The sequence below is a fragment of the Terrapene carolina genome, unplaced genomic scaffold (genome assembly GCF_002925995.2).
Source record: "Terrapene carolina triunguis isolate 2854851 unplaced genomic scaffold, T_m_triunguis-2.0 Scaffold95, whole genome shotgun sequence".
In the NCBI taxonomy this organism is placed as follows: Eukaryota; Metazoa; Chordata; order Testudines; family Emydidae; genus Terrapene; species Terrapene triunguis.
The window spans coordinates 40,161,975-40,179,214 of record NW_020664446.1 but is presented as its reverse complement, the minus strand read 5'-3'; the positions used below and the strand labels follow the sequence as shown (position 1 = coordinate 40,179,214).

The following is a 17,240-nucleotide window of genomic DNA, read 5'->3' as shown; positions in this document are numbered from 1 at the left end:
TGAGCTTTAAAATGGAATCCTGCACAGACTTCCTTGACTGGAACACTGGCTGCAATTCAGAGCTTTGAGGATTGAAGAATAAAAAGCGAATGAAAGTTAGGATATTTAAGAATCTGCAACACATATTGATATTTCCCCCCCGCCCCCGGTGGAATTCACCCACCCTTGCAAAACAAACTAATATTAATTATTCATTTGTTTGTTCCCAAGAACCTAGCTAAATATATGAATCACAGACTGAATTATGCAAGTTCACATGTCTGCTTATCTTGGAGCCAACAAAAAACAACCCCCTCCCCCGCCCCGAGATGCAGCAAGTGCTATTTTCCAGAAAATGAGAAAGAAAATATTCTGACTTTAAAAGTGTTTCTCTCATAATGCCTTTAAAACCTCTACCAAAAGAAAAAAAGTAAGACAAAGTGATGAAGGAAGCAGAATGCAGTACTGCTGTGCTCAGAATAAGCAGCCTTTTGGTCTCAGCTCAATTGATTTATTTTTGATTTCAAGCAGACAGACTGTCGTATTTCGTTCATGGCTGAATCTAGTGAATTTGAAGGGTGAAGGAATAATGACAATGAAGACTGAAGTTGGTTATCCATAAATTAGAAATACTGCACACAAGCAGAACACTGGGGCTCTTTTCTTGGGCCTGGTCTACACTACGGGATTAATTCGGATTTAGCAGCATTAATCCGAATTAACCCTTCACCCGTCCACACTACAGAGCCAGTTAATTCGAATTAAAGGGCCCTTTAAATCGATTTCTGTACTCCACCTCGACGAACGGAGTAGAGCCTAAATCGATTTTGTTAATTCGAATTAGGGTTAGTGTGGCCGCACACCACCGAATTACTGTGTTTAAATTAATGGGGTAGTGTGGCCGCACACCACCGAATTAATGTGGTTAAAAACCGAATTAAGGTGCTTAGTGTGGCCGCGCACAATCGAATTTATACAACCTGTTTCCCAAATTCGAATTATCTAAATTCGGATTAATCCTGTAGTGTAGACATACCCTTGCTGTGCAAGAGCACCTCCCAGTAATCCTCTCTGCAGATGAAAATTCAGCCTACCTCCACAGTCAGTCTTACTGCCAACCCACTGTGAACAATGAGCAATGAAAGCTACTTGAGGCATCAAAGTTGTAGGCTACAGTTTGTACACAGAGCAAACTTCACAACAGAATGCAATAACAGAGCTTTAATCCAATCTATCATATAAAAGTTCAGTCGCAATGCCACAAATGAAAAGCATAACATCTCATATACAAAGCCTACCCTAAAAGACACAGGACCTTTGTATCTCCTAAACTTCAAGCAAAAAAAAAATACTCATATTTGGCCCCCATTTTTACCAACAAAATGTAGAAGCGGTGTATCAAAAGTTCCTTATGTTTTAAAAATAAAAATACTAGTTTTACTGATTTTTCACACGGGTAAACACAGCCACGTTTGTGGATAGTCTCCATGCATTACATAAAGAAAAAGTAAAATAAAGAGGACAGATTACTTCAAAATCAAACACCACAAAAAAGTACAGCTCCATTCTTGCTAACTCCTCATAAGTCACTAACCACTATTACATGTGATAGATTTGGAAGTAGTAAGTCTTCTACATTGCTTAAGAGAAGCAAGTACCAATTCTACAGAAATGTTTCAAGAGTTACCTTAAGAATAGAATTATCATTATGAATGCAAGTTTTCTTCAAGTTCTGATAAGCATTTAAGCAAAATATCTAAAATGTGAAAGCAATAAAATGAAAAAGTTCCTAAAATTGATTTTAAAAGTTGGTGTGGTTGGCCCAGTGGCTAGTGGTCTGCATTTGCATATTCTGTACCCATTGTCAGCTAGAGGTGTAGCTGGCAATGGTTTAAGTACTTATGTAGACAGGACAAAACCATTTTCCAAGTTGTTTCGAGATGACCTGATCTAAGCTGGTCATCTTTACACACTGTCTATAGTAGCACTTAAACCCATAGTTAAAAACAGCACAGCTTCTTCTGTACTAGACTGTGTCTATACTGGCAAAACTGGGACCTACAATTCTTTATTGGTGGCAGCAGCCTCAGAAGATGTAGCGTAGACAGGTATCATACATTTTTCACCATGTCACATAGGTTGCTTTTACCACCATGTGTGTTGTCTAACCAAGTCCTGCCTATACTACACTGTCCACCATGGCTACCAGTAGCTGAGAACTATGAGCCTGAGTTCTCCCTCCTCCCCCGACAAAAATTTACTCCCCAAACGAACAGAGGTTGATTCTTACATGAGACTGAGCCCAGAGGAACGAAGTGTGTACAGTATGCAGGGCCGGCGCCAGGCACCAGCCGAGCAACCTCGTGCTTGGGGCTGCAGATTCTAAGGGGTGGCTTCCCTCCAATCTTTTTTTTTTTTTTTTTTTTTTTTGCTTTGCCACTTCGGCCATCCCTGTAGGGGGCGGCGGCGCAGAGGAGGGGAGCGCCCTGCTGCACGCTCCATCTGCCCCAGCCGGTGCCAGGTCTGCAGCAAGCCCGGCAGCCCGTGTCCTTCCCTGCCCGCCGACCGGAGCAGCACGGAGCCCTCCCGACAGGCGGCGCGGCAGGAGGGGCCGGGTGGCGAGCGCCCCGCTGAAGGAAGCCCTGGCCGCCCCCTTCTCTCTCTGCCCCTGCTCCCTCCCCCTTCCCCCACCCCGCTAGCCGGGGCGCGCACTCCGCTGCCTGGGGCACATCTGCAGCACAGGGAGTCCCCCTGCACCCTGGCTCTGGCCACACCGCAGGTTTTTTTTTTTGCTTGGGGTGGCAAAAAAGCCAGAGCCGGCCCTGACAGTATGACAGATATCTTGTTCTTTGGTTAGAGGGATAGTAGCTGCCACACGAGGCCTCATGACATTACAGTCTAGAGCTCCAGAAAGATGTGGGAGAAACCAGAGTAGGAGGGGATGGGGGAAGGAAACAACATTAAAATCAAAGCAGAGGTGGGGATATAGCAGCAGCTCATATGGGATTAAAACATGGCAAATATTTTAACTTCAGGTCCACTGAGCCATTTGGCTGTGTGCTAAAAATAGGCAGGTCTCCCCACCACATGGGCAAAGTGAGCTCTGGGAAGGGAATTTGGTATCTGTAGCCCCACTCACCAACAGGGTGGATAAAAATCAATGATCAAACACACAAACACACAAACACACAAACACACAAAATCAGGTTGTTGTTTTTTTTTATTTAAAATCGGATTTTTTGATAGATTTTTTTCCTCAAAAAGCATTTTATCTAAAGATAGTTTTAATTAAGATACATTATAGTTCAAAGCTATCTCATCATGGCATAGGGATAATCAATCCTAATTCTATAGTATGAGACAATATAATCATGTAATGTTTAAGAAAAGTTTTGTAAATGAGTTCCAATAGTTCATGGTTTAGGGACCCAATCTTATGGGGTTCCAGGAGCTTCTGTATAGATTATTTAGGTTAATCTTTCTATCTACCCAATGGGACTCAGTGCTCAGTCTAGAAGATACCATCAGAGATGCTTAGTTTTGCAGTTCTCAAACTGTGGATTTGTCTCTCCAGAGATAACATGCTTGTTAACAGCAAAACTATTTTTAAATAAATTATAAAATAATATACAGAGGTGAGAAATAACAGACCTCAACCCTATTGTCCCTCTGCAAATTGGTGTACACAGAGTCAATCCCTTACCTCTCTCTAAAAGTGCAAAGTTTCAAAAACTTCAATGAATAGAAGATTGCTGGGGGTGGTGTGACGTTGCACTCCATATGATTTTATAAAAATATGCTAATGAGTGTGAATATAATGGAACTGGAATATGCTTCATGCAAAAGGTCTCTTGTAAGGTATCATTACAAAGCTTATAATCTACTGAGTGTGGTCATCCTATTTGTATAAATGTATCATTCTTGTATCTGAAACTAGAAATATGAAATATAACTCTGAGGTCCTATTGTAATTATGCAAAGTGTGAGCCATTAATGGTGGTTTGGAATCTTGATGGCTCCCATCAACTAGGACAATTGGTTGTAAATGGCTCTGTTTACTTACAAGCCTTCCTGTGAGTCAAGCCAGGAAGAATGAAGGCTTGGGGTCTCACAGGACATGTGACCATGTCACCTGGTACTGGAATCCATCTTAAACCTGGTGCTTTTCCATTTAGAAGAAGGGGTGGGGACCCAGAGAGAGAAAAGATTCCTGTCTTGTGCCAAAGCTATATAAGGGGGTGGAACAGAACAAAGGAGGGTCCAGTCATGAGAAATCTCCTAGTTACCACCTGAGCTGGAGCTGGAGCTAACAAGAACTATACCAGGGGAAAGAATTCGACCCAGACTAGGTCCAGTCTGTGAAAGAAACTTATTGGAACATCTCCAAGGGTGAGATTTACCTGTATGCAGTTTCTTAATGTATTAGGCTTAGACTTGTGTCTTTAGTTTCATTTTGCTTGGTAACTTACTTTGTTCTGTCTGTTATTACTTGGAACCACTTAAATCCTACTTTTTATACTTAATAAAATCACTTTTGTTTATTATTGAACCCAGAATAAGTAATTAGTACCTTGGGGAGCAAACAGCAGTGCATCTCTCTCTCTGTGTTATAGAGGGCGGACACTATGAGTTTACCCTGTATAAGCTTTTTACAGAGTAAAACGGATTTATTTGGGGTTTGGACCCCTATTGGGAACTGGATATCTGGGTGCTGGAGACAGGAATACCTGCAAAGTGGTTTTCAGTTAAAGCCTGCAGCTTTGGGGGATGTGGTTCAGACCTGGGTCTGTGTTTGCAGCAGACTAGCGTGTCTGGCTCAACAAGAAAGGATTCTGAAGTCCCAAGCTGGCAGGGAAAACGGGCTCAGAGGTAGTCACAGCACATCAGGTGGCAGTCCCAAGGGGATCTCTGTGACCCAACCCGTCACAGGCAGAACAGAACTGGACAAGGAGAAGAAGTCTGGAGATTAATGTGAGAAGGGAGGGACAGGCAGTAGAAACAAAAGTGAAAATGTCTGAGCAGCATATTCCAGAAGTCTTCAGGTCTTTCTGAGCGTAGCCTTCATTCATTTGAGATCTACCATATCATTTTCTCACTAGAAGGGAAAACCTATAATGGCAGCAGGCCATAAAAAGAGACCCAGTTTGGGAATATTTTAATGAAGTTCCTCTACCTGTGGGTAAGACAGGCATGCGTGCAAAATGGAAACAGTGCAACAAAGAAATGCAAGGCCTGGTTGCCCGAATGAAACAACATCATGAGAAGTGCTCCTTCTCAGGAGGAAGCTGTGTTGAAGATGATGAAAGGAACATGTCTGAACATGCAGGATCTTCAGGTTGGTAAACTTTTTTATTTCATACTTCTTTCTTAAGGACTGCCTGTCTTCCTTCTGGACTATTCTTGAATTCTCATGTTTGAGCAAAAAAATAGAGTTGTTACTCTATGGTACTATCATTTTAGATGTAGTTGTGATAAATAAATAGCTGAAATAGGTAGATCTTCCTTTTACAATTTCACCTTTAAAGTAGTACTGAGTGTCAGTGAATGCAATGAGTAATACTAAATGAGCAGTATGGGAATAATAATTAAATAACTGCATTGCTTATTTTGTTTAGGAGACTCCATCCTCAACATACAGGATTCTCAAGACTATCCACCTTCAAGATCACCATCATTTTCTATAGTTTCAGAGTTATCTGCCAATGATAGTGTTTCAGTCACATCATGTATGTCACATAGCCATAGTATATCACCTGTAGCAAAAAGAAAAAAAAAACTCCATCACACAGAAACAACCATAGATAAGTTTGTGATAAGTACCAGCAGATTACAAAAAGAGGTAATTGATGAAAAAATTGTCCGGTTTGTTTATGCAACAAACTCTCCTTTCCGTACGATTGAGAACCCACATTTCATTAACACGGTTCAGTCATTAAGACCAGGATACAATCCACCCAACAGAGCAGATGTCGCAGACAAATTGCTGGATAAAGTGTATGAAAGGTCTAGAGGGTGAAATTGTTAACCTGAGTCTTGATGGGTGGAGCAATGTCCACAATGATCCTGTTGTATGTGCTTGTGTGACAACAGAAGAAGGGAATGTCTTCCTTACAGAAAAAACTGATACATTAATAATTGAAACATTAACGGCTATTAGCCAGGATGGGTAAGGAATGGTGTCCCTAGCCTCTGTTTGTTAGAGGGTGGAGATGGATGGCAGGAGAGAGATCACTTGATCATTACCTGTTAGGTTCACTCCCTCTGGGGCACCTGGCATTGGCCTCGGTCGGCAGACAGGATACTGTGCTGCATGGACCTTTGGTCTGACCCAGTATGGCCATTCTTATGTTCTTAGGAAATGCACACACAGCAGAATACTTACAAGAAGTAGCAGGCAAAGCTATAACAAACTGTTGGGGAAAAAATATAAATGTCTAGTATGCAGCTTGGTCACAGACAATGCTGCAAATATATCCAAGATGAGAAGAAATTATTTAGGAGTGAAGAGAGTCAGTCCCAAGCTGCTAATATACGGTTGCAGTGCTCATTTAATGCACCTCCTAGCCAAAGACTTCAGTCTTCCAGAAATAAAGGCTAATGTTGTTGAAATTGCACAATACACTGCTACCTTGATATAACGCGACACGATATAACGCGAATTCAGATATAACGCAGTAAAGCAGGGTCGGGTGCGGGGGGGGGGGGGCTGCGCACTTCGGTGGATCAAGGCAAGTTCAATATAAAGCGGTTTCACCTATAATGCGGTAAGATTTTTTGGCTCCTGAGGACAGCGTTATATTGAGGTAGAGGTGTACTACCGTAACAACTACTTTGCAGCAGCTGCTCTGAAAAAAAGTGAGAGGAACCAAGCTAACTCTCCCACAAGACGTGCGATGGAACTCAGTAGTGGATTGTTTTGAGCACTATATAAGAACTAGCCTAATCTGATGACAGTTTGTGAACAAAATCGTGAAAAAATAGATGGCACTGTCACAGCCAAAGTTCTCAACATTGGGCTTAAGAGAAATGTTGAAAACATGCTGAGTACCCTGAAGCCTATTTCTGTAGCCTTGAACAAAATGCAGGGAAAGAGCTATTTTATTGCTGAAGCTCTTGAAATTTGGAAGGAACTGAGTGAGATCTTAAGAGAAATATACAACAGAGTTAAATTACAAGCATTAAAAAAACGAATGGGACAAGCACTATCTCCAGCTCATTTTCTTGCAAATATTCTCAATACTCGGTACCATGGTCAAACCTTAACTGCTGAAGAAGAGGAGTTGGCTATCACATAGACATCCAGCAATCATCCTTCCATAATGCCAACTATAATAAACTTCAGAGCTAAGGATGAACCATTCAAGAAATATATGTTTGCTGATGATGTTTTAAAGAAAGTCACGCCAGTGAACTGGTGGAAGTCACTTAAGCACTTGGATTCAGAGACTGCTGAAGTGATAATCTCGCTTTTAACAGCAGTAGCTTCTTCTGCCAGTGTAGAAAGAATATTTTCTTCCTTTGGTCTAATTCATTCCAAATTGAGAAATTGTTTGGGACCTGAAAAAACAGGAAAGCTTGCTTTTCTTTTCCAGATTAGGAACAAATAGGAAAATGAAGGTGAAGACGATTGAGTTAGCTGCAGAAGCCAATACTTTGATTTTCTCATGTTGACCTGGCTGACATAGTCAATTTAGTTTTTGTTGTTTTTAAATATTTCATTTAATTATTTTAGTTAAAAACAATTTTAACAAAACAAACCTGATTTTAAAAAACTTGAATGTTTAACTACATTAAAAAATTCATATGCTTGTTTTGCAAAAATATTATATGTTTGCTGTTGAAGAAAAAAAATCCAGAATACAGAATGTTGTTGTTTTAGTTAAATAAAACAATTTAAATGTCTGTCTGGTGATGTTCTTCTCCTCATAATACAGCATGCAAGAAAATCCTCCCAATATTAATGATTAACCTGTTGAATTGGAGGTAGTTCACCTCCCAATGACTTCATAAATATCTGCTTCAGTTACCTTTGGTAAATGAAATAACCAAACAATCATTCCTTTTCTGATATAGCTGTAAAACTAATCTGAAAAGTTTTCAAAATAAATCACTGTTTAAAAATGTATAGTGTGTACCTTCTAAAAATGAAACCTACATCTATCTCTGAGTTGTGAAGAATATGTATTAAGGTTATAGCAACCAACAAGAATGCACTTTTATGTAGAAATCCATGATTAAATCGAGTCTTCCTGACTGATTTAAAACATGATTTAAATCACTAATTTGATTTAAATCAAATCCACCATGCTAACCAAGCAATAGTTTAATTAATTAGTCTCGGCTACTTCATATCTAACAGTCACAATCCAAGCCACCTTTCTGATGCTGGCTCCATCCGAGGGAGGGGTTCCCAATTTTTAAATGAAGTTTAACACTAAATCCCTGACCCCTAAATCCTCTTTCCTCTATTCCATCCATTTGTCTTTCCCTTACACAGCCAGTCCCTGCATCAATGTGTGTCTTTACACCCTCTCACCCAACCGCTGATCTTTCTGTCCACATTAATGAGTCTTTCAAAGCTGATGGCACTTCTCTAGCAACAACTGGAATTCCCAGGTCTCAGGCTCCATTTCCTGATAGGGGCAGCTCCTGCTATGCACAATCTTATTACTGAAATCTTTGCTTCCTGTTCCCTCCATCCACCAAGACATCTTGTCTGTACAGTAACTCCTCATTTAACGTTGTCCCACTTAACGTTGTTTCAATGTTACGTCCCTGCTCAATTAGGGAACATGCTCGTTTAAAGTTGTGCAATGCTCCCTTATAACGTCATTTGGCTGCCTGCTTGTAAGATTCTGTGGCAGAGCAGTGACTTTACAAGGGAGCATTGCACAAGTTCTGTTTCTCCGCCTCCTCCCCCTCCCTCCCAGTGCTTCCCTTGTTTGGCGGAGCTCAGGACTTTCTCGGAGGGAGGGGCAAGGGCGGGGAAGCGCTGCGTCTTCCAGAAAGTCCTAAGCGCCGCCAAACAGCTGTTTAGTGGTGCTTAGGATTTTCTGGGAGAGAGGGGGAGGAGTGGAGACGCGGGGCTTCTCTGCTCCTCCCCCTCCCTCCCAGCACTTTGCGCTTAGGACTTTCTGGGAGGGAGGGGCAGGAGCGGGGAAGCGCTGCGTCTCCGCTCCTCCCCCTCCCTCCCAGAAAGTCCTAAGCGAGGACTTTGCGGGGGAGGAATGTGGCATGCTCCGGAGAGTTGGTGGAGTGGGGGTGGGAAGAAGTGGGCCTGGAGTGGAGCGGGGACAGGAAGAGGCGAGCCTGGAGCATTCCCGGCAAAATCCAAGCCTGTTCTCTGGGGAAGCTGCCGCTGCTGCTGCAAAGGTGCTTCCTAGCGTCCTTGCCTGCAGCGGGCTGTGCCTGTGTGGGGTAAGCCAAAGGCACATCCCAACCACAGTACAGTACAGTACTGTACAGTATAATGCCTTTTGTCTGCCCCCCCAAAATTTCCTTGGACCCTAACCCCCATTTACATTAAATCTTATGGGACAATTGGATTCGTTTAACATTGTTTCACTTAAAGTTGCATTTTTCAGGAACATAACTACAACGTTAAGTGAGGAGTTACTGTACTTACCTGTACTTAGAATGTAAGCTATGTTGGGCAGGAACTGTGTGATTATTTTATAGTCTCTTTGCATACCTAGCACATTTGTGGGTACTATAAAATACCACAACATATTCCTAATTGTTAAAGTATCTCAAGTGATAATAGCTTTCTATATTTTTCAATTGAAATTTGCTGACCAGATAAAAGTCACCTTGTGCACCACCAGCAGTAGATTGCATGCCTATAGTTTGTAGAGGTAGATGTATGTGAATTCCTAATGTAATGCTTCTTCATTTGTAAGATTTTGTACATACAAAGTAGCCTTTAGTCCACCTGGTAGAAGGTTTTAACTTGTAATAGCCTATGCAGCATGCAGTACTAGCCTTTGAAATGTTTTAGAGACTAGCTTTTTAATTCAGTGACACTTATGCATAGGTCAGTATGAGTGTTTGAGATGATAATGCACAACTTCATTCTGGGCTTTAATATAAGTGCTCACTGAAAAAAAATGCAACTTTGCTATTGACATATGGATCTAGTTTATGTCTAATTTAGCGCAAATTTGTATACTTGTACAAAACAAAAAATGGTGGTAGTAGTGGTGGTAATGCTGATAATATACTTTGGGAAATTTAACTCTACAGGGAAGATACAGTATATGAAGACATGAAGGATACTAGTGCCTTAAAGCTTACATCAGAGGAAAAAAAGACTCTCCACAAAGTTTGAAAAATGTGTCGTTAAGAAAACGAAAAGAATACAAAACTATCAAAAGCCACCAGTGCTGGACAGAATTCCGTGATGCTGGCTGCAAAAGTGAGAAAAGATTAATTGTATTGGCAGCTACTGGATAAGTTTTCTAGTTTAGATGATGTGCCACCAAAACTCTGTCACAGGGGTTGCTTTCAGAAATACATAAGCAAATCACATTTGGCATATGTCAGAGTTGTATAAAACCAAGGAAAGAAAATAGACTCCGAAACTGATCGGAGAGCATCATATTCGCCTGCTTCTAGAGATACCAGAGCAAGCATGTCGTCCTGCTATTGGGTTTGTTTCATTGTTTGCTTGAGGAAAAAAAATACACAAAACAAAAACATTTGAGAGAGCAAACAATCTTGAAAGTGCTGCCTCCCTTAGAGGAGATGACCAGCATCATAGGACCTAACCACATCAACCATACCATCAGGGGCTCATTCACCTGCACATCTACCAATGTGATATATGCCATCATGTGCCAGCAATGCCCCTCTGCCATGTACATTGGCCAAACTGGACAGTCTCTACGCAAAAGAATAAATGGACACAAATCAGACATCAAGAATTGTAACATTCAAAAACCAGTAGGACACCACTTCAATCTCACTGGACACTCAATAACAGACTTAAAAGTGGTCATTCTTCAACAAAAAAACTTCAAAAACATACTTCAACTAGAAACTGCAGAACTGGAATTAATTTGCAAACCTGACTTCATCAAATTAGGCCTGAATAAAGACTGGGAATGGCTGGCTCTACAAAAAGTAATTTTCCTTCTACTAGTTTTCCCTCTGTTGATACTCACACCTTCTTGTCAACTGTTGGGAATGAGCCACATCCACCCTGATTGAATTGGCCTCATTAGCACTGACCTCCAACTTGGTAAGACAACTCCCATCTTTTCATGTGCTGTATATTTATACCTGCCTACTGTATTTTTCACGCCATGCATCTGATGAAGTGGTTTATATAGCCCACGAAAGCTTATGCCCAAATAAATTTGTTAGTCTCTAAGGTGCCACAAGGACTCCTCGTTGTTTATGTTGTGCACAGTAATTGTAGAAGACCCGATTGCCAAGGATGCAGTTTATCACTTAACATGCCTTTCTTCTACTTGAGCAAATCGAACCTTAAAGCAAAATCATCTAGGTGACTGTATTGTTGCAGTGTAACTTATGACACTGCATTTTATCAGCTGATAGAAAAGATAAACAGTGATATCACGTACAACAAGGCTCTTCTCATGTCCAAGCTGCTACAAACATATAAAGCTCTATTTTCCTCAGATGTCGAAACTGCAAGATATTCCACTAGCAATTACAAGCAAAATTAGAAAAACCATTATGGTTCTGCAATTCCATTCCATGCACTTCATGGACAAGCCAAATCTACTATTGTTCTATTCAGCACAATAACGTTAGCTGATGCTATCCAAGCTACTAGTAATCTGAAGCAGGAACTTAAGGCATCCAAATGCTTTGTCGTGTTCTTCAGGCAAGTGAGCCTGATTAAGAGCTTTCAAATGAACAACTGGTTTTGTATAATGCCACTTCAATCCTTCAGTCTGAAACAAACAAAATTAAAGTCTCAGAATATTACCCACAGCCAGATGATTGTAGTTTACAAAGGTCAGCTACTTTTGTGTCCCAATTGGTACAGGAGTTTGTCCTTTGGTTTATAAAGAGGCATATAATTCAGCCAGCAATTAGTATCATCCTTTAGAACAGTGCTTCTCAAAGTCGGTCCGCCGCTTGTTCAGGGCAAGCCCCTGGCAGGCTGGGCCGTTTACCTGCCACGTCCGCAGGTTCAGCCGATCGCGGCTCCCACTGGTCGCGGTTTGCCGCTCCAGGTCAATGGGGGCTGCGGGAAGCGGCACAGGCCGAGGGACATGCTGGCCGCCCTTCCTGCAGCCCCCATTGGCCTGTACTGGTGAACTGTGGCCAGTGGGAGCCGCAATCGGCCAAACCTGCGGACGCGGCAGGTAAACAACCCGGCCTGGCCCGCCAGGGGCTTGCCCTGAACAAGCGGCGAACCGTCTTTGATAACCACTGCTTTAGAAGACATTCCAAGAATGCGCCTCTCAATTGTGGAGTGCATAGTATTTAACAGTTACAAAACTGTCACACCACTTCACATTAGCCGTGCTGCACAGCTACACCATGAGTATGGGTCTCACCATTTACTTGACATTCTATACCTTCATGGATTCTGCATCAATTATGATGAGATGGGGCAGATCATCAATAATGCTGCAAAAACTAAAGTAGAAAGACTCGTGGGTGGTGTGTTCTTTCCAAATGGAATTGTACCACTTCATGCTGGTGGAAATCTCATCCATGAAGGAGATGATATAGATAGACGTCAACGTAGAGAGCACTGATGGTAAGAATACCTTCCATTCAATGGCTAGAATGGTATTTCAGCACCATTCTGCAGATAATCCAGCATCACAAGAAATATCACTGAAGTGTTGGAAAGAAACGTCAGTTACTCTCCCTGAGAATCAGAGTCTCTTATGGCATGTGCCGCATTTGAAAAAACCTAGAACACATCTAGAACCGACTCACTGTATGATGAATAAACGGATAATTATGTTGACTAGAAATGTCACCAGCACTATTACACTTCAGTGATACCTGTACAAATTTATTATTAGACTTTGTTTTAACCTTTAGATTGCTGTTGATTTGCTTCGAGGGCACAATGAAATCCAATTTTATGTCTTGAAATAATAACAGAAATGAATGCAAATATTTCAAAGCAGTCATTTTAACGTGTTGACAATGTCATTTTATATCCTAATTTCTATGGTAACAGCACCACTTGGCAGCTTCACATCTTACCTCATCTTAAAGTAGACATCATAAGCTTTCAAATGATGTATGACATGCGAGTGGGTAGACAGGGAAGGGTACATCACATTGACCAAATAAGTGGTGTCTGCCGTTCACTTACAAGCTCTAGGGGCAACAATATTATCCGAGGAACAACAATATTTATCATCTACTCTCAGTTTCAGAGTTCCCACTTCATAAAGGCATCAACTGAAACTAGATATTAACCATGATCTTGATGTCATCCAAAAACCACCTCTCTAGGTCTCCCTTAAAATACCATATCATCACCTAGGACTACTTTAAGACATCTTTGGACCTCACCAAAGAACTATTTGGGTGAGGTAAGAATATGCATGCTCAAAGCAGCTTGCTCCTTTTATTTTTTATAAAGAGGGGGATGTGACAATGGGGAGTCATGGGACTCATGTCAGGGGTTAACAGGAGTTTTTCAATTATAGGAACTGAATTCATTTTTAAAGTCTTTTTGCTCTAAGATACTCTAAGAAACACATTAAATAATGTAAAAAACTTGACATCCAAGATAGCAGTGCTCACTTTCTCTAATCCTAAAGCCAGTAGAGCTGAACCTTGCTGTCATACTGCTCATTCGGTCTCATGGAAAGCATGATGGATCCAACTATCGCAGTAAAGGGATGCCACAGAAACAATATTTGCATGTCAATAAGGACCATAATATAGAACAGACACAGTACTAGTAGTTTGCTGGGTTGGGTGACTAAAATTGGGCCCTTAAAGGTAAATCCCATGTAGTGTTCTCAGACTTTGCCCTTTGTGTATTTAAAAGCTACTTTAAATTTCACAAACTCAAGATTATTTGGGCTGTATAGAATGCGTATTATATACAAATAGAGGCAGGACAGCCTCCAAGAACGGGAAGTACCTTTAAGGTACTTTTTTTCAGCTTCAGCAGGTTCAGCAACCCTCTTAATTACCAGTGTGCTGAAAAAATGGATCATAATCCACTAACCAGCTTTTGAGACCACTTTCACATTTTTTAAAGACTCGTCTGTTGAAAAAAATACCATTCCTTCATTATCTTTCACACTACTCCATGTTGCTTGAGTCAAAGTGCTGAATTTGTGGCACTCAACCATTTTCCTATCTGTACACGGATATCAAATACAGAATTCAGACCACTGCACAATGAACAACATTCAAAGGTTAAAGAAAGAGACAACTCTGAGTCTAAGCCGTATCTTTAAAATAGTCGTGCGATGTAGAAAGAAGTTACTGGGCAAGTTATAAAAACGTTTATGTTTTATTTTACAAGTGTTACCTAGTGTGAATATCTGCAGATGTTAAGATGGTAAGCCATTATCTTGTGTCCTATTAATCAGACTCCTTTTAATCTTAATTCCCATATTTTGAAATATGGAATTTATTCCAATGCATATGGAATCACTGACGCTTGAAGAGATGCTTTCAAAGACTGATGTAAGGGTTGCTGAACCAAAACAAAACTTGATTGCTGTGCTGACTGACATTTCATGCACCCATAGCCGATGAGATCTAGTGAGAGGGAGGGAGACAAATACTATTTGCAGGATTACTACTACCAACACTTCTGAAGAAAGGCATGTAGTTCTATCCTACTTAATCAAATAAATTTACATTTCTGAAGTGTCTCTTCATGCAACTATCTCTAAGTGCAGTACATATTCAATATAACATGGTGTCAGTTACAGGATGAACTCTCTTTGGTCCCCTTTAAACCCTCGAGTGCACTCCTTAGATGACAGACCTAGCTTTCTGCACGTCACTTGGTGTGGAACCACATGGTCCAACCACTTTGGGACTGGGTCTCTGGGAATCAGTCCCCATTTCCCCACCGTGTTAATGTGACAGTCCAAACTGCATTTGGCACTCGTAAGCCCTTTCACTCCAGGGACCTCTGACCAGCAAATTAATTAAAGTGACTCAAAAAGAGCATCTTCAAAACAAAGTATTGTTTATTCATTCACCGAAAGTTACAAGGCCAGTAGAGGAAAGGGTAAAAACAATAAGAGGCCTAAACACATGGATCTTAAATCTTAATCTTTCCTACCCAGCTTTTGTAAATTCCCCTCAGTCCACCCCAACTCCTCTCTCTGTATGAAAGATACAGATTGTCCTGTGTGTTTTCCCGGTCAGCTCTCACTGACATTCCTGGGGCAGTGGCCCTCACTTAACCTCATCCTCTTCTAGGCCTCCAGGGTTCTCTTCTGCACCTCAAAACAACTATATCACCCAGTTTGGGTCTAAGGAGTCACATCTTCACAGCTATAAGCCTAGCTATTGTGCTTGAGTGTTTGCAGAAATGCTCCTTACGGAGGCCATTGTTTTACCTTCCTGTTTGGTTCCTTTAACAACCCCTTCTGATCTAAATCCATACCCAGTAAACCATCAAACACACAGAGGCATGCACGATATTCATAAAAAATACAGATATTCCCCAGTTTGTTATGCAAGGCCAACCACGAATCACATTTAAAAGAGCAAAATAAAATTGTAGTTCAATTTTGAAATCAGGACATTGATACCGAATTTCTGATTCACACGTTAATCAAATGTAATTCCTGTCAATTTTAGTGTCTGAAGTTTCACAATTCACAAGATGCATTCCTTGTCTGTGCCATTTGGAGGCAAATGGAGACAGGACATTCGGCAAGCTGAATGACCCAAGACAGAAAGATTGCCATTTTGAGCATGTCTGATTGAGTGCCTAAAAGGCAAAGTTATTTAAAAAAAAAAAAATCTTTTTCTGCGACAGAGTAAGGGAAAGGGTGGATGGGTGGAGGCAGTTATGTTGACTGAGATCCTGGAGACTTTAACCATAGAAAGGGATCTCTCTAAAGTATAGGCCTTAATACATTACAGCTACAAGATCATCCTTGTTAACGGACTCCCCTTCTGTGACCACAGAGCTTTGTGTTTCTATACCTCACTTTACAACAAGGCAATGGGAGACTGGAGAAGACCTAGAATCCACCACACCAAGACTTTTAGTGAAAGTTCTTCCTTGTCTTCAGGATCTTTGACTTGCATTTAACACTGATATTTAATAGAACTCTCCCTAATAAAACATCTAAGATACTGACCCTGTATTCAGGCAAATCTACTGATTTTGCTGGAAGTCTAGCTAAGTACTGTAGGACTGAACCATAAGTACATTTACTTAAAAGTACTGAACATTGAAATTAGATGGGATATCAAGATATGTGCAGCTGCTATATGCATGCAGAGCACCATAGCCAGGGGGTTATTTAAAAGGCTAGTAGGAACCAGAATATCATGCACGGCAACTACACTATTTGGAAATGACTATAGCTGAGGTACTGGCAATGTGTGCCATGGTAATTCTATATTTCAGTGTTCATTATGGCTCTGCTAAGATTTCAATGTTTTCTGGAGAATTTAAGTATACATTTAATAGCCCTTCTGGTCGGAAAGATATTTTCATGAATGAGAACCAAACTAGTGCTGCAACAAACTAAAAGAATGACTATAATGACAAACTTCTCAGATTAATCTCAATGGCATGCTGACTTTTAAATTATCATTGGACTTTAAGGGGTAATATTTCATAGCTGACCATTTTAATAAAAATGTTCAGCTAACGTGCTTATTTTTAGATCCTTAAACACTTATTAAAATGTAAAATTTGAGTAATTAAAAATTCTATCAAATATTTGTTTTTCCTCTCTCAAGACATGTGTAGGAAGAAAGGAAAGAAGATCATTTGAGGGATTGGGAAGATTTTCACAGAAAGGGAGAAGATGATGTAGAAGGAGAAAGATCTCGGAGGTTTAGGGATGACGTAAGGAGAGAGGGAAGATTTTATACATTTTTTACACACACAGGATGGACTAAATTAATTTTATTTACAACTTCTAAATAAAAACCAACAAGATAGGGACAGAATCTACCACCCTTATTCAGCAAATATTTCCCTGATTTCAGTGGGACTTTTTGTGAAAAAAGCTACAACATAAGAGTAAGGGTCTTTGCTAAGCAGTGCAAGAATTGGACCTTGGTAAGCACTGTGTTGTTTCTCTGTGCATTTTGAA

At 40.7% G+C, this 17,240-nt stretch overlaps 1 protein-coding gene across 1 annotated transcript in view; it reads right to left on the bottom strand.

Moving 5' to 3' along the window:
• The window catches only part of MICU1 (mitochondrial calcium uptake 1), a 236,120-nt gene that overhangs the window by 160,183 nt on the left and 58,697 nt on the right, over nt 1-17,240 (bottom strand). The window lies entirely within an intron of this gene.